The sequence below is a fragment of the Phragmites australis genome, chromosome 13 (assembly GCF_958298935.1).
Source record: "Phragmites australis chromosome 13, lpPhrAust1.1, whole genome shotgun sequence".
NCBI classification, from domain to species: domain Eukaryota; kingdom Viridiplantae; phylum Streptophyta; class Magnoliopsida; order Poales; family Poaceae; genus Phragmites; species Phragmites australis.
This window is the reverse complement of record NC_084933.1, coordinates 11,298,107-11,320,232: the sequence shown is the minus strand read 5'-3', so window position 1 is coordinate 11,320,232 and position 22,126 is coordinate 11,298,107. Positions and strand designations below refer to the sequence as shown.

General features: G+C 42.5%; 1 pseudogene; it reads left to right on the top strand.

Annotated features, from left to right (window-relative positions):
- The first annotated feature begins 6,235 nt into the window (after positions 1-6,235).
- LOC133888723 (disease resistance protein RGA5-like) lies at positions 6,236-11,213 on the top strand (annotated as a pseudogene).
- Positions 11,214-22,126: the final 10,913 nt, after the last annotated feature.

Genomic DNA, 22,126 nt, shown 5'->3' with positions numbered 1-22,126 from the left:
CGTATGGATATATTATAAATTTCCGAATATCTCACTAGAAACCAACTTAAATGACACATGTTTTCCACGACTTCATTTGTGAACCAACTTAAGCATTGCATATATAACTTTACCATATAATTACTACCATTAGAGTTGATCCTTTATCTAACCTAGATTTTTTATTTTTTATCCGAGTTGGGCTAACATAAAATCGGAACAAGAGCTTCGATGAGTGCATTTTACAAATACAAACATGTTAATCTATTTTTAGTGCTTACGCATTGCATATATTATTATTTTCATCATGTTATTACTATTTTTATCCTTTTGTCATGTTGTTTAGGGGTGCTATGTACTCCTTTGAGTGAACCGCAACGAAAGAAGTCGAGTCCGATAAGTTACGGATGTCAATTTGTTTGTGAGCCAGATTTGGGCACTTAGATGACTTCAAATAAAAGAAGTTCTCAACGACAAAGTTATAGATCTTGTTAAGAGCTACAATTTTTATGTAAAAATTATCTCCATCCAATTTTGTATGAAAAAAATTATGATTTTTCAAAGACAAGCTACAAACAATTATCACTGTCAGTTTATAACATGAACCGGCAATATACTCCCTCTATTAATACTGTTGGTTCATAACATGATCAATGTCGGTTCATGTCAAGAACCGACAGTGATAGTATTAGTGCTTCTTGACATGAACCAACAGTGATAATAGTTTTTCACCATCGGTACTTTTTGGATGAACTATCATTGCCGATTCATATTGCAAACTAGCAGTGATTCGTTATCACTGCCGATTTTAGCCAAACCGGCAGTGATAGCCGATCTTCTTTTGGGGTTTCTATTATAGTGAATGAATTTGCAGCTATTCTGATCTGCAAACAGCGAGGGGGAAAGGCAACATGAAATACATGGATCATCTATACTGGCATCATGATGCATGTTCCTGCATTTGCATAGGTGATAGGACTATTAGATCTTCTTTTAGACCACAAGGTCAAGCTATAGATATTGATGGGAAAACCAGCTCACCTAAACCAGCACAAAAGCTAAACAAACACATTCCTATGACATCTAAAACACTAGTCAAACAAAGAAGCAGAACATTTCATTCTCTCGAAGTTACCGGTGATGGCTTGCAGTCAATGACCCTATATCCTGACCAATACAGAAAAACTTCAAACCTTTGCTTGACAGGATGCACGTACGATTTGCTACATTACATGTCTGCTGGCCCCTACACCAGGGGAGGTGGACCGTGGCCCTCTGGCCCAACATCTTTTTTGCATTTTGTAGTTCATTTTGAGCTCAATCTGTCAATTTTCTTGAGTTCAGCCCCACTCGGCCCAATTAGCTTCACCAGCCCTTGCTAACATTCGGTTCAAGCTCCGCTACTGCCCTACACCAACGCCTCAAAGCGATTACACAACTTCTTCAAATATATGGAGTGTCTAACGACTCTCCTCACCAACTTGCACTACTCTATAAACACCTTTACTTGCTCCTCTATCACTGTTGGTTCTTATAAAAAACAAGCAATAATAGTCCATCCAAGAAAAGCAGGCAATGGTAATTGATTATACTACCGGTTCATGTAAAAAACCAGTAGTGAACCGGGTCCATTCGCCGCGTTAAGTCCCCCTGTCACCCCCTCTCTTCCTCGGTCTCTCTCCTCATTTCAACTCCAACGGCGCTGCTCCCTCCTCCACCCTTCTGGTCCGGCCTACCTTCACCCCTCCACTCCCTAGCCCCCCTCCCTCCTCCCCTCCAGTGAGCTTGCCGGCAGCGAGAGGGAGTGGGAACCCACCCTCCCTCGTTATCGTCTCTCTCTCTCTCTCTCTCTCTCTCTCTCTCTCTCTCTCTCCATGGAAGGAGCTCGATAGTCGATAAGGAGCTCCATGGATGTGGAAATCCAATCCCATGGCGGCCGCGAGATCTACGGTGAGCTCCTCCACAGCGGGATCCCTCGGGATCTAATCCCCTGGCACGCATTGATATCCAATCCCATGGTGGTCGCAGGATCTATGGCGAGGGCGTGGCAAGCCTCCTCATCCAGCTCGACGATGACTCACAGACTGGAGTGGATGGTGGATGATGATGGTGGAGCGTAGGTCGGGGCACACGCGACGACGGTGGAGGCGAGGGGCGTGGCGGGGCAAATGGGAAGGTGGGGGTTCGGGTCGCGGGGGGTTTTGGTTGCCGGATCCTACTTCACCTAGGTGGACACCGAGGTCGGGGTGACGGGTGCTGACGACGGTAGGTGACAGTGCCTTTTTGTGCTTGGGAAATGCTATCACTACTTGTGTATTACTACCGATTGCCCACTACTGGCAGTGATAGTCTTTTTTTTTCCTAGTGTTGGCTATTTTCTTGGAGAATTTAGTACTCGGAAAACATGGCCTTATTAGCCCACAATAACTCAAATCATCCTGATTGACTCCACTGCCAACAAAACTTGGAGAGCAGCGGCGGGTCCAGGAAGAGCTTCAGGTCTGTTTTGTGCGGCGGCGGCCAACGTTGATATGGACAAGAAGAGGGATGGAGAAGGATGGCCCCCCACAAGCCACATGTCCGTTTTTTGTTTGTTCGTTACGCAACTCGTTTTGTGTTCCCGTTACACAATAAAGTTTCTCATATAAATTCGGTGCTCGAAGTGCATAGTAGCGGTTACAGTGAAAAATTGACACATTGTCTATAAAAACACTGGACATGGTGAATTCAATACCTTAGTTCCTTGACCACAAATCGGATACTTGATACTATTCATAACTCGCAAGTATCAAGTCAAAGTACCAGTATGTACCGCACTTAGACGTTCTTCCATTCAGACTCGAAGCTATATTATAGAATAAATCTCAGACTTTGACACGATTCCAATTGGCAATATGGCCACAATCCTCGCAGTTCAAAGTGTCATAATTCCAATTCTTCATACCGACTCAATTCGAGTTTACATTAGAGATGGAATCCTGACACAGTTCCAATTGACGTGTCAGCATACCTTCTGTGTTCCGTCAGACAACGGCGAGAAGGGATGGAGCTGAAAAGGGGAGCAGCAAACCTGACGAAGCTGATGAAGAAGCAAGGCTGTCTGAACCTGATGAAGAGGTGATCGAGGAGACGGACAGGGTCTGACCCAGGTGAGCTCGGCGTCCAAATGTGCGCCTGGCTGGACCCGAGTGGATGTAGTGTCTGCGAGTGGGCCTAGGGCCAGCTGTATCCTCGCGTGCGGTAATATAAGCACCAGCGAGTGGAAGAGAACGGAGCCATGTTTTTGATAGCTATGGCTGATAACTCTAATCCTTCCTCGATTCCTCGTCCAAATCCTTCCCTGTTTCCCTTCTGAAAACTCCAATTCTTCCTCTTCTAAATCCTCGATTCTCTCTTCCTCTACTCAACCTCTCTGCTGCTATCATTTGGTATCAGAGCACTACTCGATCCTGGAGCATCACCACGGCCATTTCACTCGCTTCTAACTCCAGTTGGGAGCGATCGAACTAAACTTCAAGACACTCGTTGACGAGATCACCAAGCAGATTCACCAACAGTTCACGGAGTGGGAGCAACGCTTTGTGGAGCGCGATTAGGCGAAGGAGGAACATGTGGTGGCGTTGGAGACGGTCGCCGTGGCGTTCGAGTCGTGGAAGTCATAAGTTGACTCCGCCATCCACGACATCAAGGATGAGGTCACCAAGTTGAGCAAGCATTGCGAGCGTGTGGTGCTGCTTCAATCGACGGGCACTCCTGGCCTGCTCGTGAATCCGGGATCGGCGTCCGCGCGCCCACCTGCCGGATTGAGCGTCGATGGCCCAGTTGGGCATAGCGTTGAACATCTTCACCGGGAGCATGAGCACGGGTCGGTCACCACCCTGACTCATCTCCCAGTCAGAGGTAACCATGATATCCCAAATCTCTACCCCACTGTGCCGCATTTGGAGTCATCTCAGAGGAACCGTAGTAGTGTTTGGAGTGGTGAGAAGAATGGGTTTGGGGGAAAGCTTCCTAAGATCCAATTTCCCCAATTCGACGGTGAGAATCCCAAACGGTGGCAATCTCGCTGCAAGAGTTACTTTGAGATGTATTCCGTGGATCCAGTGATGTGGATTAAAGTTGCCACGATGCACTTTGTTGGTCCAGCCGCTCGATGGCTGCAATCAGTAGAGCGCAGATTGCTGCATGCAACTTGGGGTGAGTTGTGTCGCATGATTGGGGAGAGATTCGGGAGGGATCAACATGAGTCACTGATACGCCAGCTCTTTCACATCAAGTAGTTGAGTTCGGTCACTGAGTATGTCGAGCGATTTTCTTAATTGGTCGATCAACTAGATGCTTATCAAACAGTGACCGATCCGCTGTATTACACCATGCGTTTCATCGATGGTTTGCATGATGAAATTAAAGCTTCTGTTGCTATTCAGCGTCCTTCTGAGTTTGGATTCAATGCCTACATCGGATCCCAAGATCCATTTTCCCTCCTCTTGGTAAAAGAAAAGGCATCGACTATTGAAGGGATTGTTGCTCGATCTTTCAAAATTTAGTGGTAAGTTAAATGGGTGGAGTTTCGACGTTGATGATCCAAAGACTCCGACTAAAATAGATCGAGAATCCTCGCAACAACTACGCCATTACTCTGTGGTTATCAACCGTGCCAAAACACGATTGATCTCACCAAGAAGACTTTGCCTGCAAACGAATCGAGAACACAAGCAAGAACACGGTAGATGCAATCTGAATATTATTAATTATCAATGAAGAACTCGAAGTTGGGGTTTCACAAACCGATATACGATGAAACTATCTAAAATAAAATAATCTAAGCAAAACCTGAGCCTAAACTATGACGGTAATTGTATATATATAGGGGGACATGTGGAGATCGACTTAGGGTTGTGCGGCCATAGGGGGATGTGTACACAACCTAGACTCCGACCTCGATATGTTTACAAAACCTAACAAGGCCTACAACAGTGATGCAACACATTATTTAATCGACTCTAATTAATCTATAAGGAATCTAATGATAAGATCAGGTCCATTGGAAAAGGCTCATCATAACCTTTTCAGCAAGTCCAAGAATGACTCAATTGAACTCCGTATGCAAAAGTTATGCTTGTTTTATTGACGTACTATCCTGAGACTCCGAACTAAATTTGGAGTCCAACTAGAGCTCTACTTTGAGTCCGAGTAGACTTAGCTTTCGAGGAATGACATCCAGGTGAGCTTATAATATTTCTCCAATATTTCTAAGCAACAAAATATCATAAGAACTTAATAGCAACTCATCAAAGAAAGCATAAACAGCGAGGAACGAGTTTACCTGATGGTTTAATTATCACGCACGTGGTCTTATTTGGTTTTTATATATCTTAAAAAGTAGTGTTGCCCGTACCCGAAAGAGGGAAGTTCTGGTCACCTGTTCCTGAGCACAAAGGAAAAAGAAACACACTAGACACAATGAACGTAGGTAGAACTGATATCTTATTCATTAAGGAGTACACCTGTTACTTAAATAGATAGAAAACCCCGACATATTCGGTATAATCCCATAAAACCCTTAAGTCAGAATAGTGCATCCTGATTTACCTCAACATCCACCTGAATAAATCGAATGGATGAGAGATCTGTTTGTACAGTTTTTGTAAGAGAACTTGAAGTACGTGTAGGCTGTAGCCCATCAGCCCACTCGAGCACGATCAGGGGCCTGGACACGCTGCGAGCACGCGACCCCATCGGTCTCAAACTCTCAACTCGGCTTCTCCGTTCTCACGAGTCATTGCGCTGCCGCCGTTCGCGCGACCACGGCTCCTCGCCTTGCGTCCCCGAGGATCGCCCTTTGGCTGCGCTCAACGCCCCGCCTGCCGTCCCGCTCGCCGGATGCCGCGCTCCCCGGCGCCGCCGGAATTCGCAACAGGTTGTTCCTCGGTTCTTTGCTCATGCTAGCAGTGGAATTTGGAACTGTAACTAATATGGCATTTTTGGTGCAGTCAATCGATATGGTTTCTTGTCAGGGAATCGACTGCTTTGGAATTTCTGGCACTAGTGTAAGTACTAGTTGTTAATTAGCATAGGGAAATTGGCCCCCTCTTGGTTTTTGGCCTCACCCTCCGCCTCTGGCACTGGTTTTACCATCAACGACGTAATCTGTGCATTTTCTGTTGCCATTATTAAGATTAGGTAGTCTTCCATTATCACTGATGACTCATGACTCACTTGTCAACATCCCCATAACCATTTCTTATTGTTCGTTTACGCGTTCTGATGAACTAACTTTCAGAACGCATCGCGTTAGGTGATAGGTGTGAACTAAAAATATGCTCGTAGAACTAGAGGCTAACGCGGACAAAGGAAACGACAAGGAGGACCTGCCGAAGATGATAAAACTAGAGAAACCTGTACAGTGCTGCCTATGATACGAGACACCCTTCTTGCAAGTCCTATCTCTAGTCTGTTTGCTTATTGCAAAGCTCACAAGCACTTGGAGCCAGTTAACAGAGAGTAACTAGCAGAGACATGGCAGCAGGGATCGTGGCGAAACCCCTCCTCACCAAGCTCTCCAAGCTCATGGAGGACGAGTACAAGAATCTCAAGGGTGTGCGGAAGGAGGTGGCATCTCTCAACGACGAGCTGACAACCATGAACGCTTTCCTCGAAGAGATGGAGTGTGCTGATGAGGCATTTGTGTCGGTTTCCCAACAGTTTACCGTGATGGGGCTTCTCGACAACATTTCATCAAAACTTGGGAAACGGGACTCTTCACGTGCCCACGATGAGCACGACCTCATCGACAACCTCAAAGTATATATACAGTGTAAGAGGTACGTACTACTCCAAACCCACTTATACTTGTCTTAGATGAACGCTGCTAGGAGTAGTACGACCAATACGAGCCACTAAGTTAAGAGTTTTTTTTGTCCCCGTACAAGCTTCTTGTTCTCGCTCTACACTAAATTGAAGGGTCAACAAGCATGAGTCGTCAAGGCTTACTGTGCCGACGAGTCACCAAGATTTTAAAGTGCCAATGTACCATTTAGTATAATATAGGATCACTCATTGATCCACTTTTTAGACAGTAACACCTAATTACAACTCTCTCTAGGTCTAATAGCACTAATTACTCATAAATCTTGTACTTAATTACCTTGGATGATGACTTTAAGTACTTTAGTGGCTTGGATATCTTCTCAAGTGCATATGAGCTTTTCTATGAGCTTTTCTAGACTCTAGCACCCTTAAATGGTGGAGTGGAGGGGTATTATAGCTTCAACCTCGTGAACTAGCCGTTGCCCCAATAGCTCAAACAAACTGTAAATACCGGATGATCCGGTGTCAACAGCAGTACCAACACTGGACCATCCGGTGTGTACAACAATATAAACTAGCCGTTGGAACCCTACTCAAACTCATCTGTGAACATTAGATATTTCAGTGTAATCTTCAACTCCATCACCGGACCTTCTGGTGTGTACACTTTTGCCAACCAAGCCACTTCATTGTGCAAATAGTCCGGTGTGTGTAACTCCTCTGATCATCGGGCCATCCGGTGTGCACAATCACACCAGACAAGCAATTTCAACATCTCCTGGAAAACTATCTAGCGAAGCCTTCGGTGTACACAACTCCGAGTGCCGGACCATCTGGTGTGTTGATCCTCACTCTTCAAAAGTTGCAATCTCCTCTGGAAGAAAGATCCGGCGTGAACAACATTTGAACACCGAACCATCCAGTGAGGCCTTTGATTTCCTTCTCTGAGTCAAACTTCCCATCGTGTATAACTTCTGAACACCGGACCATCCGGTGTGTACTTTTTTATGAGCATCGGACCATCCGGTGAGGGCAATTTGTCCTAAACTTGACCAATTCAATCTTTTTTTGAGTTCGGCTTTGGTAGCTTCTTCATGTATTTCATCCATGAGATATACTAAAGTATATACTTGACAAACATGTTAGTGACAAATATGTTAGTCCCATTGACTATATTGCCATTAATCACCAAAATCACATACATGCTCTAATGGGGCCACGTTTGCTACAGCTATTTATTTGTACAAGGGTAAATTCCTTATTTGCCAATGAAAATTTACCCGTTTCCTTATTTGCCACTCATTCTCTCAATGATATGTGGATCCAGGGTCTACATGTCAATGAGATATCAGTGGCAAATAAGGAAGTGTGCAGAATTTTCAGCGGCAAATAAGTAATTGCCCCATTGTACAAACAATCGCTAGGAGCCCCCCTTTTCCCCTCTTGATGTGCTAATTTGATGCCTAAATGGTGAAGTTAGTGTGATAATACTATTTTGCGGTTAGTTAACCCTAAATGTGCCTTTATTTTTCATAAGCCTTTATGAAGTATTTATTATTGGCCATATGAAAGTAATAATATGGACATCTTGAAAAGCATGACCGTTGTTATTGATAGCTTCATGTGAGCTAGCCAATCATCACCCCCATCTAGTTTATCTCATGTAAGCAACTTAGTTGTTGGGCAGAAGGAATCAGGGAATACCAACCATAATGTTTGGTTTCTCTGTTTGTAAGTTGCGCGTCTTTTTTGGTGAAGTATAAGTCCACTATTTTGGACTTTGGATTAGGTTTGAGACTTCTGCGTGTCTAATTCTGGTTTCCATCAAATGGTTCACAATGTTAGTTTATACTTAAGAAATTATAAGTCACCTTATAATGTTTGTGTGGAATTATTTATTTTTAGGTACTTTATCATAATTGATGACTTGTGGGAGTCATCTCATTGGGATGTTATTAGGTGTGTCTTTCCGGAAAATAATCTTAGAAGCAGAGTGGTAGTAACCACGCGAAGCCGTTCTGTGGGTATTGCATGTTGTTGTACCGATGAATACATCTTTGATATGAAACCTCTGAGTCACCAGCATTCAAGAAGATTATTTCTAACCAGAATATTCTGCTCTGAAGATGGCTGCCCTTCTAATTATAAAGAAGTTTCAGATGAAATTTTAAAGAGGTGTGGTGGTTTGCCGCTTGCAATTATCACAATTGCCAGTCTTTTAGCAGACCAGAAAACGAGACTAAAGCAAGAGTGGGAGTACATACGTAACTCTCTAAGTTCTCAGTTTGATGCAAATCCCACGTTGGAGGGGATGAGACAGATTTTAAATCTCAGCTACAGACATCTTCCTCATCATCTGAAGGCATGTTTTCTGTATATTGGCATGTACCCAGAAGGTCACTTGATTAGAAGGGATGATTTGGTCAAGCAATGGGTGGATAAAGGCTTTGTGAGTAATTTACATGGGCTAAATGCAGTGGATGTTGCTGAGAGCTACTTCATTGAGCTTGTCAATAGGAGCTTGATTCAACCTGTGTCGATTGGAATATTTGACAAGGTATTGTCATGTAGAGTACATGATATGATGCATGATTTGATCCTAAGCAAGTGCACAGAAGATAATTTTGTTACCTTGGTGGATGACTCACAACTAGCGACTATTGTACTGCATAAGTACAAGGTCTGCAGACTCTCTATCATCTCCAGCGGTGATGAGGATGGCATTGCGATGCCTGTGAGCGTCGCTAGCCTATCACAAGTTCGATCAATTGCGGTCTTCAGATGAATGAAGAACACACGCATCTCAAGAGGATCAATGCACATACCTCCACTTTCGGAGTTTAAGTTTCTCCGCGTACTACTACTACAACTTTTGCCTCACTATGAAACCCCTGGGACGAAAATAACATACCTTACTGGTCTCAGCCAATTGCTTCATCTGAGATATTTGAGTGTCTTTTCCAGAAATAGTGGAAACAATTTCTTAAGGCTGCCGAACCAAATTCGGAGCCTACGACAGTTGGAGATGCTGGAAACACATGGGATTCCAGTTGAAAGCATCCCAACAGATATTGTTCATCTGCCCCGCTTGTCTCACCTGAGCCTTTCATTTTCTGCAAGGTTGCTTCTACCTGACGATATTGGCAACATGAAATCCCTTCAGACCCTGGAGTATTTCGACCTGGTGCACAGCTCGTTGGAGAATATAAATGGCCTCGGCGAACTAACCAATCTGAGGCATCTGGCCCTCAGTCGCGACAATCAAAGAGATGGAGAAACGGTGGCCACATAGGCCATGTATGCCCTATTCTCTTCCATTCAAAAGCTTTGCAATCTGAAGCATCTCAATCTGACCAATTTCACTGGGATTGACGACCATGTCGTGACTCCATTATCCCCTTCTCCTGACATGTTGGTTCATCTGCCCGGATGTATGCTGCCCCGGGTAGCCAGATGGTCCAGAGATCTCCGCAATCTCTATTTGCTGAGAATTGCTGTTGATAGCATGTGCAAGGCTGATCTTCATCTTATTGGGGAGCTGCCCTCCCTCACTGAATTTAATCTTTCCATCGCTGCACCTGCAGAGAATATTGTCATAGCACAGATTGCGGGATTCTCACAACTCAACAGGTTCAAATTCACGTGTGATATGCTATCTTACTTGGTCTTTGAGATTGGGGCTATGCCTAATCTTCAAACCCTCTATCTAGCCTTCACTGTGGAAAGATGGGACAGCACTACACCTGTTGGCATGGAAAAACTGTCCAGCCTACAAGAAATCACTATGCGAAACTCGGGGGAAATACTTGTGGACAAACAGGAGGGGATAGCTCTGGAGTCTGCCTTCAGTAATGCCATTCAAGCGCACCCAAATCGCCCGACAATTACCCATGCTTATCCTATTCGGCTAGATGTAAGAGATTTATACAGTCCTCAGAGATTGAGTTGCGTAATAATCCTCTAATTGTTCTGATGCAAATTCCGTCTCGTCATGGTAGGAATTTAACTTCGAGTAGTGGTCCAAGTTAGTTTGGGCCATTGTTATGTTTTCATAGGGGACCTTATCAATGCTAGCAAAATGGCCAGCGTGATTGTTCGGCTAGATTTGAGATATGTAACTTGAATGTATGTGATTAATGGTTGTATTTATTGTACTAGTACTATTATAACTAACAAGGTGGTTTGCGCAAATAGCACGGCTAGTTTGATTACATTATCTTTTTTAGCACTGGACTTTTATTTCTTCAATCTCTACCTAGCAAAGATTTTGGCTAGTTTTGTCAAATGTACTCGTCAGCCTGCTGCGGTGATCGTGTGGTGCAGGGACTAATCTTGGCTCATGTGTCACATGCCTTGACAATACCTTGGGTGTTGGTGTTCCTTTTTCCTACCAGAGGTTGTGGCCCACCATCTACTATCTGTGGGATATGCATTGCCTCGTCTGATGCCACAACCTCGTGTAGTGTACAAAACCTATTATCTATTTCTTTGAGTTTCTCTAACAATTTTAGTCAAGTGTAGCTCCTCACCAGCCTACTACCACAGCTGCGAGATGTGCCATCATCTGTGGGCATGTTTTCTGTACTTTGGCATGTACCTAGAAGATAACGTGATTAGAAGAGATGATTTGTTCAATCAATGGGTGGATGAAGGCTTTGTGAGTAATCTGTGTGGATTAGAAGCAGAGGATATTGCAGAGAGCTACTTCACAAAGCTTGATTCAACAGGAGTGGAATAGATGAAGTGACAAGGTGCATACACGTAGGGTACAAGATATGATAGATCGAAAGATGGTGGTAATGGAAGCCATGTGTGCCTGGCGGATCCAAAGTCAAGATTTAAGAGGGGTTCAACCTCTTCTTCCTCTTTTCTCTCCTATTTTTTCTCTTCTTCTTCCTCTTTCTGCTCTTCTTCTCTTCCTCTTCCTCTTCTATGTCCAAAAATTATAAGAAGAGCTTGGGGGCCTAGATCCGCCCATGTGCTCTGTGTTCTTCCATCCAAAAGCTTGCTAATCTTAAATACCCCAGTCTGTCTAATTTCACTATGATCAGCAGTGATGTTTTGAGTTCATTATCCCCCTTTTGCCATATGGGGACGCTTGATCTGTAAGAAAATATGCTGCTCCGGGTTCCCATAAGGTTTGGGCATTGCTGTTGATAACATGCGCAAGGATGATCTTCGTCTCTTATTGGGGAGCTGCCCTCCCTCAACTAGAGATTAAAATATCATCGAAATTTCGGCACAATTTCACAAATTTAGGAGGGAAATAAAGTATTTAATTCCCAAATTTTCATTCACTGATATGCAAAAGCCACATAGCAGAGGACAAACAATGACCAATTTTTTTTATTTTTTATAAATCCTCTATAACCTTCTAAAAGCTTCTAAACCCTTCCAATTTTGAAGAATCAGGACCATGGGCTAGCTTGTGAGTTAGTGTCCTAATCATAAAGGTAGGTCTTGATCGAATCCACCATAGACCGGCTGTCATTTTTAATGAATCAGGACCATGGACCGAGCCCCACATGTTAGCCACTCGAAGTTCTCAGTAAATTCTAGAAATGTCATTTTCCTTGTTTCTAAATTTCTAAAATTCATATCTAATCCATCTCCACTTAGAAAAATATGAACCCACTGCCCTTGGACTTCTAAGATCACAACCTATCCAGATAAAATAGTTTCAATAGTATTTATGGTTCTTTTGAATTTGAATTTTGAACTTGAAATTCACCCCGTGAACCTTCCAATTGATCCTTCATGATCTCTAATGCTATGATTAATCAAAGCCAAAATCCTAAGCAATCTTCTCATCCCTATCTTGGTACTTCTATCACACGACCGAGTCGCCATGACATCTTGCCATTGCCGAAGTTCTACTTCCCCCTAATCCGAGGTTATATATCAGTTCGAAAAGCACCATCCACCTTCCCCTTTAGTTGCATCAAAAGCACCGTCAAAATTATGAAGTCACCAAACCTAAGCCCTAATAAATCGAACCCCCTCTGTATTGCTTCTATCCTTATCTCTCTGCCTCCACTGCACATAGCACACCGCCTCTCCTCACTACATAACTCTATGCACCAGCCGATTAGTATAGACAGTCATTGTACACGTGAAAACAAAGATCTGCCTTTCAAATGGTAACCTTCAGCACTACTTGCTATCAAGTTCCCCACTTGATCTCATATCACAACACTATAAGTTTCAGGACTACTTGCTATCAAGTTCTCCGCTTGATCTCAGGTCACAACACTCTAACCTTCAGCACTACTTTCATGAAATACACAACCAATCTCCGGGAACATGTACGTCTTCATCACTGCATCTATGTGTGATCACCACTAAACCCAGGGTGTGATCAAGTCTATTTTGTAATTATCCTATGAAAAAAAGTGCTAGAACAAGAATTCCAGCAGCGGGAACAAAAGTTTTCGGCGCCAGAAGTTAAAAAGAGTGCCAAAACAAAATTTTGGACGCAGGAGGAGGCGGGGCAACCAAATTATCTGGGATATAAGGTGAGCCCTCCCTATCTCATCATCTCCAAAATCCCGCCCCACACCCTAACATAAGTCGGCTGTCAGCCACCGGCTCAGCTCCAATTGCAGCCCATGTCCACTCTTTGCCCTTCAGCGAACTCCTCCCACCGGCCCCAACCATTGCCCTGCTCCAACCTCCCATAGATCTTGTTGCCGTCGTTGCCTCTCCATGCTGATCTAGCAGTCATCGACCATCAAGAAGCTTGTCATCGGCGCAACGGTGAGGGGCAGCTTCATTAGATCCATCGCCCGGAGTCGATGACATCACGGGCTCCATCTGCAAGATCCGAGCAGCAGCGACCGGATCTGGGCTTTGGGCAGCTGGATCTCGTCAGAGAGTGGCCAGATCTAGGCATGACTGCATTGCTCACGGTGCCATTGATTCTGGTGCAGCGGGCTTGTGGTACCAAGTTTCCGTGGCTTGCAGCATTGTCGACTCTTGGTGGCAGATCAAGCACTCGTGTGGTAGGCATTTGGCTTGGGTTGTCGGCGAAGTGAAGAGCCAATACACCGAGGTCCCTTCCTAGGCCGATGACCTCGTCTTTGATAGATTTGGGGTATCCTCCACCGGATTCAGTCGATGGGTACCTAGGGTGTGCGCGCGGCAGGTCAGAGGCGGAGAAGCCCCTAGCAATGGCTCATAGTGGTAGCAGCTGTAGGGCTCGGCCTGGCATCTCTCGCGGTGCTCTCCGCTAACACCCACTAAGGCTAGGCCCTCGACTCCTACAACCGCTACAACCAATTTTGATAAGCAAAAAAAAAAAAAATCCCCTTTTCATGTTAGGGTTCTACAATTGATGATTTCATTTATGCATTGGCGTTCTTCTATGGCACATGTAGTAAGATGTGGTGAATGTGATTAGGTTCTTCACCTTCACCATGGATTAGGTTTGTGCCTCATGACACTTTTGCTCCTTTCAATAGATTTCTTTAGGGTGTGCGGATGTGCGGGATGGAAGGAGACAACTTGACCAGCTTTGGGGTAGAGCTAGAGAAAAAAGCCAAAAAGGGTAATGGAGGAGTAGAAGTAAGAGGAGGTTTGTAGAAACATTCATTGTGTGCATAACTTCTGATGCAAAGATTATTAATTTAGGTGATTGATCACCCGCAAGCTTGATAGGGTAAAGGTGCTATGAGGGAGAAGAAAGTGAAGGTCCATGGTGACAAGTTTAAAAGTTTGCATTTATCTTCATGAAAATAGAAAACAAAAGGTAAAGAAGGGAAGAAGACAAAACAAGTTATATCTTCCAAACGATTGGTGTGCTGTCACCTTGTACCATAGTTCAAGTTTGGTAAAATGCCATATAAGTAGCATTTTGGTGAAACATTGTGTGATATTGGGTGTTTGTTTAGTCGAATGTTTCATTTTGCCTTTCAAGGTTTTAGCAATGTGGATTTCACATGCTTGTTTACTATTTATATCAAAACATCTTATTATCAGTGTATCAACAATATCTTCCGCTTGTGAAAAGTTTAGGTACTTGTTATCTAGTTTTCTCTAAATATGCATGAACATGCTACAAAATACAATCTGTTATTGTGCATTAGCTTCACACAATCAACAATATTATTTTGTAAAAATTTCAGCTCCCATACATACTGAAGCACATGCTTGCCTTGCCCGGTAATCATAGAAAATATGAATAAACTTTATCAGTTTTCTTTTCATTTCTTTTAAATCACAGCATTAACCAACACATCGAGGTCAATGGCTGAACCAGCACAAGCCATCTGAGTCCTGTTAGATGATATTCATGGAACTTGATTTCTGGTTATGCAGAGAACTACAGCTCTCTACAACTATAAATGCTTTGTTCTTGGGATATTTTGGAAGTTCAAATGGTTCTATTTTGTAGGAACAACAATATACTATTTTCTATCTTGTTTTGCCATGGTTCATTTTAATGAAAAACTCTACTGTTTCTTTTGCTGTACATACCTGAAGCAAAACCAGTTGTGAAGAGGATGCAACCTCTGCAGCATTTTAGACTAAAGAAATACTTGAGCCCCCCAGAAGTGATTGGATGCATTTCCACATCCGTTTGTTGATGCTAGAAATTTATTTTTGTTAAACTTATATGTATGGAAGTGTGTATGCTAATATATTCTATAACTAAGAGTTATTATATGGAAATTTTATTTTGATATCTTTTGGTGATTAATCTATTGAGAGAGTTGATACAATATGTATGATTCTATGACGAAAATTGAATGGCCATGTCAGATCCAGCCTGGCATCCACATCGATAGATTGTATAGCCATGTCAGATCCTACTCAACATCCGTGTCATCTACCACGTCAAATCCAACTTAGAATCCACATCATTTGCCATGTCATATTACCCGACAAAAGACTGACGTAATGGGTACTGTAGCCGGCCATTGCTTTGCGATGATAATGGCTAAACCATGATGATAATTTTTATCATAAATTTATAACCAAGCAGGATCGTCATAGAAAACTATGATGAAAATAATGATTTTTATCACCGATTGCAATCAGAGACGTGTAATCGGTGACTATATATCACCTTTTCGTCACCTGACTGTCGTATACTTTGCTTTGTAAAAAAATATGTAAGCATGACGTTTATAGAACGTCACATATTAGCAGACTTCCTGTAGTGGCAACCCTCCTTGTCCAGACCGTGCCAGTAAGCTAGTAATAGTTACTTGGAGTCTCGTGGTATCCTAGCTCGCCTGAGGCCACATCGCGGAGAAAATAGACCGCGTGATGCGCGCAATGGGATCCGTTCGTCCGCGTCGCCGTCGCGCTGCGATCGCCGGCTACCTGATCGGTCGCCACTTGCCACTCAGGCCACCCCACATGTCTCAATTACCACCGTGTGCTGCGTGCTGCCGCTGCCTGTACGTGAGTGCGACGCCACTGTGGCAACGACGCTTGGCGCCATCTAACCACGCTCTCAGCGATAAGAACAACGGGTTAACGACTGCTCCGTCGCCAAGGCCAATGGTACCGCACTGCAATGATCCATCGCCGCTGGCCTGTCGCCCCGATCGGTTCCGCACCAGGACCAGGAGAGGTGTGAACGAGCGAGCACGCGGGGAGGTGCTCCCGTCGATCAGACCCAGGCACCCAGCCTTATTAATAGCGAAGCTACATACTGCCTCTGCCGGAAGGATAAGTCCTTGATGGGATATCGGATTCCCGTTAATATATGCTAGGTTTTTTCGACACCCTATCTTCAAGATATACTTTCCTACATATATAATTCATGTTCTTCTCTTCCTGTGAACCATTCAAACACATAGCTCTCTTGTGTTTCAAATCATTTGTCGATATTGAAGAGCACAAGATATTCCATTCCTAGGTCTCCTTTTTATTTTACTTCCAATGTTCCAATGAAGCCCAATATTGTTAGCTACAAATATAGTTGATCAACGCCTAGTTGTGATAAACTTTGGATAAAAGAATCACAAAATGCAACACCAATTATGTTGGACTAGCTAGTTCTTTACTAGTAGCGTGTTGCCTCTGGAGGATGTACGAGCGGTATCTCAACATAACGTAAGTGACATGGCGTAGACGCGATCATGGAAGTGATGGCATTACTCCTATTTTGTAAGCTTTTATAAATATGCCACTCGCTCAATGGAATAAATATGAATTATATTAATGGCAGAGTATGTCACTTACACTTTGGCTCCTTAAGGTTGTCTCCAACAATCTATATAAGCTAGCTATAAAGATATGTATATTATATTTTTATCAATGGGAAGTAGAGTTAATATACTGACGTATTCCAAAATGCATGCAAACTTTTAAGAACCTATTAAATATGAATCTGCATTAAATTTGGAGGAAGCGAAACGATATAGCTAATTCATTGGAAAGGTTATCTATTATGTTATCTATAAATAGTATGGACAATTTTTATAGCTAGCGGTTGACACTATCACAGAAACTACAAAAGCAGACGGAGTGATACAAACGGTTTTATAGGATTAGTCACTAATAAAATACACAGAGATGGTTGCTAAGCAGACATGTCTGTAACATGATCAGTCATCTAGGTGTACCAGAAGTCATTGATGATTTTTACAAATCCATTTGTTTCTATTATATAGACACGGACGGATTTTAGAAAAACCCATCTGTAATATTGTCACATATGGTTTCTTGTAAGAATTTTTTGCATTTGTATGATAGACACAGACATATTACTATGATAAACTATCTGTAGTTAAAGACCCGAGTACTGTTAAAATTTGATCCCTTGCTTTCCGCTTCCCAGCACCCATTTTTACAAACCGCTCGTCTCCACTGATGCAACGAGAAATTCATCTCCCTCGCTATCCTCGTTGCCATCTGATCCTCTTCGCAACAATTGTTTAGAGTTTGTTTTTGCGAGGAAGATTCAATCTGGGCTCCAAATCCCTTTCCCCGCATTAAGGTGAATTCAAATTGCATCGCAATTTTGTTAGGGATTGATTCAATCTGTGTACTGAGTGTAATGTTGTTGTGTGTCTTAAGTATAAATAGAGTACGTCTTTGTTCATTGCTATCAAGTGCCAGAAGGATGGGGTTTGTCCCTATGGCTGCTTTCATGGTCTAGATGTTTTGCTTCGATTTTGGTCCTGTGAAATATGTATTATTTGCTACTATGAAGGGCACCACCATGGACCCAATTTAAGTTGTGAATCACGTTCTATTATCTGTTATTTCAGATGAAAATTTCTCTATTGTGTGTGTCTTAAGTATAAATAGAGTACGTCTTTGTTCATTGCTATCAAGTGCCAGAAGGATGGGGTTTGTCCTTATGGCTGCTTTCATGGTCTAGATGTTTTGCTTCGATTTTGGTCCTGTGAAATATGTATTATTTGCTACTATGAAGGGCACCACCATGGACCCAATTTAAGTTGTGAATCACGTTCTATTATCTGTTATTTCAGATAAAAATTTCTCTATTGGTGTTCATCACAATCAAAATATTTTTGTGAACTGCAAGACTGATTTGAATCATTATCTCCTACTAAAAAAGGGTAAAAGATTTAGAAGTAATGTTGTTTGGTTTTGGCTTATTATTGAGTTAGTCAGAATGTAACCTGATCCGGATGACAAAAAGATGATGTATAGAGACAATACTTTTGCTGAGATTATGGTGAAATGCAGTGTGATGTTGAAGCTCAATTCTTGAAGACTAGATATTAGGGATTCATGTGATGTATATGCATGTATGATGTTGATATGTATATGACTGTGATGTTCTTATTTGTGTGATGTATACCATATTACGAGGGTAGCCAAGAAGTAAAATGGTTTTTCGGGGGAAAGGGTCAAACAGACGGTTTTTCTTCAAAAAATCGATATGTGACATTTTATATAGATGGATTTCAACTATCAGTGACCTCTTACTACTCATAGATGGTTTTTCAGAAAATCAGGCTATGTATAGCTCTATTATAGACGGAATTGTAACCATATGTAACAAGGTCGATATCATAGATACTTGTGCAAAGACGGAACCCATACTGCCTATGATAGAGTTTAAAATCCATATGTGATAACCCATTCTAAGATAGTGTGACTATATTGTTGGAGACGCTCTAATTAGCCCTCCTACGTGGTGTATTTCACTAGAAAGATTTTATTTAATACTTTGGATATAAATCATTTCTAAAACTTTTCAAATAACACTGAAGGTTTTTATGAGAACGTGAAGCTCAGAGGAGGTGGGCCTTTATAGTTTGCACTCTTCTTAGTGCGCCCCTTTTGTCGATTTTGTCCTACGACTACCTAGCTAGTCATGCTAAACAAAGGGTGTGCAGAGAAGTAATACATGGCAAAAACCACCTATCCAACACAACCTAATCATTCACAATCATACCCGCCACTTTTTACTACCGGTGTATGTCACAACAGAGTGCCAAAATACATGGGCTTGTATGATCACCCATATATACATAATTATATGCATTGTGTAGGATCTATTACGCGCAAAAAAAGCAATCAGAGGGGATAAATGATTGCGGAAGCCAATTCAAAATTTAATTCATTCTAATCAAAAACTCAATTCGATCTTGTCATCAATTCAGAAAGACTGCTATCACATCACTAAAAAGATATAAAGAAAGATCTGTTAGTTCGATTGACCTCAAATTTTAATAGTAGAAACTAGACAATGTTACAAAACTATTCCAATAAGAATTAAGTGAATAAGATCTCTGGATAAAGAGTTATGACCTTTGTAAGAAGACTATGATAGGTGGTGATGAAAATAGATTAAACCCTAATTTCGTAATTATGTAAGAATTACAAAAAATTAACCAACTAATATTTTAGAACCTGATATGCTCTGGATGATTTTGGATGGATCAAACCAAAATAAATTACATTGACCGAAGGATCCACAAAAAAATCAACATCGAATAACAAAAACAAAAAATGCGGAGAAGGAACGGAATTACCAACTCATCAACTTACAAATTCTGATCTTCATTGTATGCATGACACTACCACATAATCAGTGAAAGTAGACAGAGTGTCATAGACGGTTTCTTAGTACTGTCACCAAAAAACTACCATAGATGGTTGCTAAGAACAGATGTGTCTCTAACTAGACCGCTGTTTGGATGTGCCAGAACTCACAGATGGTTTTTACAAATCTATCTGTTTCTATCATACAGACACATAGACATTTAGAAAAATCCGTCTGTGATATTGTCCTAGACGATTTCTTATAAGATATGTCTGACACATATAGATTCTCTAAAAAAATATATGTACTTAAAGACATGGGTACTGTTTTAAATTTGACCCCTCTATCTTCATCTTCCCATATACACAAACCACTCGTCTCCCCTCGCTCACCTAAGATAAAGCAATGATTAGTTCATCTCCCTTGATCTTCTCATTGTCATCCGACCCTCTTTCTGCAAAGGTTAGCTAGGGTTTGTTTCCGCGTCGGAGGAGTGAGATCTGAGCGCCACATCCTGGGCTTCCTTGCATTGAGGTGAGTAATGTAGGGTTTCTATCGCGGTTTTGTTAGGGTTTTTTAGGGTTTGCTTTGATCTGCTCTACTTAGGGTAATGTGGTGTTTGTGTGTCCCAGATTCGCAATATTTTATTCACTGTTATTATTCGTTGGGAGGATCGGGTTGTTCCCATGGATGCTTCTACCGTGCAGATGCTTGACATCGATTTCGGCCGTGTGGACTATGTGTTCTTCACTGCTGTGAAGGGCACCTCCATGGACCCAGTTTTTTGACAATTGCATTCTACATTATGTTCTTCCAGATAGAAATTTCTCTAATATTGTTCATCATAATGGAGATATTTTCATGTCCTACAAGACTTGGCTTTCGAGGGATAACATCCAGGTGAGCTTGTGATGCTTATCCAATATTCCTAAGCAACAAAACATCACAAGAACTTAATAGCAACTCATCCAAAAAAGTATAAACAGTGAGGAATGAGTTCACCTGATGATTTAATTGTCACGCACGTGCTCTTGTAATTGGTTCTTATATATCTTAAAAAGTAGTGTTGTATCTATATTTGTAGGAGTCAGAAGATGACAAGAGCTGCCACTACACGAGATGATTCGATCCTCCCGTTGAACAGAACAACCAGGAGTACATCCATCACCTGCAAGACCGTATCTTCGACCTGCAACATGAGGTTGATGTTATTCCAATCCCTCCAGAAGAGGACGAGCTGGTCATCCACATCGATAATCCTACCGTATGCCTCGATCCCTCATGCCCCTGCCTATGTCACCAAAAGTTTCCTCCTTCTCCTCCTCCTCCTCCTCCTCCACCACCACCACCACCGACACACTATGGTGATGGGGGATACTAGGAGTCATGAGAGTCTTCGCATTTCATTTTAAGTATGTATGGCTAGAAGCAATGTATCCCGATATGTTTCCTTAGCATTATGTTATATTTCCTTGTACCGTGTAGTTTGTAATTGAATAAATTGTACCCCATCATGTAACGTTGTATTCTGGTTGCATGCGTAATAGTAGTAAGGTTTATAATGTGAAGGGTTTTTATTTGGAAAGTTGCAAGTGAATGATTTATGGCCTAACAGGACGACACACTGAGATGGTTTGAAAGCAGATACAATTACGTGATATATGCTGTGGTATGGAAAGAGAACATAGGTAATAAAAACATGGCTAATAACATATTTGTGACATAAACATCCTACATGACATGACAACCACATAATAGAAATAATATAAACATGTCCAAGTACTGTCTAATAGCGCAGTCAAAGTCTCCATGACCACGACCACGCTTGTTTGGCACACCCGTCGGCCTACGCCACTCAACTGCTCTGTGACGCACATGATCAATGAGTACGTCAGGGGCTCACACGGAGGGTGCTGAGGCTGTGTTGTGTCAGTAGGGGTGCTAGGGTCAGGCTGTGATGGCTGTGTCGGTAGAGGTGCCCTCACTATCTGTGGCAGGCCCTCCTTGTCGGGCATGATGGTGAACCAGTCGTCCGGTAGGGAGTGCGTTGAGCCAGACGTGGTGTCGAAGGAGCCTGGAACTATTGCATGGTACCACCAAGTTAAATGTTGTTCATCACGTAAAAATTAAATTATAATATGAAATCCCAAGTGATCAAATTGAGAGTGATGAACCTAGAACTGTACCACCCAAGCAGAAACCAGGAGTCGGCATGTAGCGCACCGGTGGTGGATGAGATGAAGATGCTAGTTACGTGTAGAAGTGTGGCGCCATAACTTGAGTGGGTGCCAAAGGCCTCATGTGTGCGTTAGGCTCGACGACGTGCCAGAGACATCCTACAGCGTGACGGTCATGTCACCT